This window comes from Poecilia latipinna, unplaced genomic scaffold (genome assembly GCF_001443285.1).
Source record: "Poecilia latipinna isolate Pla-1442-1.1 unplaced genomic scaffold, P_latipinna-1.0 Scaffold1794, whole genome shotgun sequence".
Lineage (NCBI taxonomy): Eukaryota > Metazoa > Chordata > Actinopteri > Cyprinodontiformes > Poeciliidae > Poecilia > Poecilia latipinna.
Window position 1 is genome coordinate 50,806 of NW_015114410.1, and position 1,348 is coordinate 52,153.

At 39.8% G+C, this 1,348-nt stretch overlaps 1 non-coding gene across 1 annotated transcript; it reads right to left on the reverse strand.

Moving 5' to 3' along the window:
• Window positions 1-1,161: 1,161 nt before the first annotated feature.
• On the reverse strand, window positions 1,162-1,233 carry trnap-agg (transfer RNA proline (anticodon AGG)). Its single transcript has one exon. It is a non-coding gene; the product is annotated as a tRNA-Pro (tRNA).
• Between the last annotated feature and the right edge of the window lie 115 nt (window positions 1,234-1,348).

A 1,348-nucleotide genomic window follows, 5' to 3' on the forward strand; every position in this document is an offset into this window, starting at 1 on the left:
GATTTCAGAGAAAATTACCGAATAGGATTGAAATGCCCTTCAGCAGAAAGTGGAAAGAATGTCATTGATAGGGAGCAGTGACAACAACAATTGGGACTCCTTCCTATAGCAGCTGAAGAATCTCTGGAGAACACATTATATGCCATCTATCCATTTATGTTACATATCTTCAATGTGAAAATTCAATCATTTTCAGTTTAACTTTAGGGGTTTGCTATAAGTCTATGGAAGATTTAATTTGACAGAGGTGAACTGTATGCATTCAACAAATGAAACCAGACAACTATGTATTCGTCCTGGACAGGATAATATATGACAGAGTTGATGACAAAGACAGCAACCAACACCCATCAACAGCCAGACAATAAAAGATAACAAATATGCATTAATTCAAATCTTTAATAAACAATGGCCACATGTATCAGGTATCAGAAAAATCTGTATATTAATTACAATTCAGGATACATCTGTGTTGACTTAAAACTGATTTGAAAATAATTTCTCTCTAGTAAACAGATGAGTTCCATGACATTTCAGTACTTATATGGCACAAAAGCTTAATACTTATTTTTTTTAGTATTGACACAATTGTAAAAAGATTTTGTAGGATAAGCAGCAAAGGACACACAAGATAAGTTTCAACCAATGTCATCTGTTGTATTATCCTATTTGCATTTAGGCTATTGTCGGTCAACAAGGTAAATATTGGCCAAACTCAACAAAATGGATACTGGACCTATTACTCAGCTGTGCTCTGTGTGAGCAATAGAGCGTGGACAGCAAGCTGATTAGTCAAGTGAAAACAACCATACGTGATCTGGCCTTGATCTGGGGGCCGCTGTAGGCCAGCGGGGGCCGCTGGAGCCAGAGTGTGGGGGAGACTGGGCTGCATAAAGGATTCCACAAAAAAGATTTAAAAAAAAAACCTTCAAATGTCATCAACATTTAATTATTTGTCCAATGCATGAACTGCAGGCTTTGGCTTTGACAAAAACATGACAAAAGAAAGAAGCGAATTAACAAAATGGCTCCTTTGACACACACTTGCTTTTGCCGCATAAAACCCTCACTGTTGGTAATATATTTTCAAGGTTTTCCCAGACACTTGTGTCAAATGCCACAGATATTCAGTTTGCAAAGCTGCAGACATAGTGTTCGCAGGGGCTCGTCCGGGATTTGAACCCGGGACCTCTCGCACCCTAAGCGAGAATCATACTCCTAGACCAACGAGCCACGTGCATGTTGAATGTTCCGCCAGAAGGGGGTCTGGGGCTAGTTGGCTTGAACTCGCTGCACCTACACTCACTAATCAAACACCTTGTTGACAGGTGTGGCTCGTTGGTCTAGG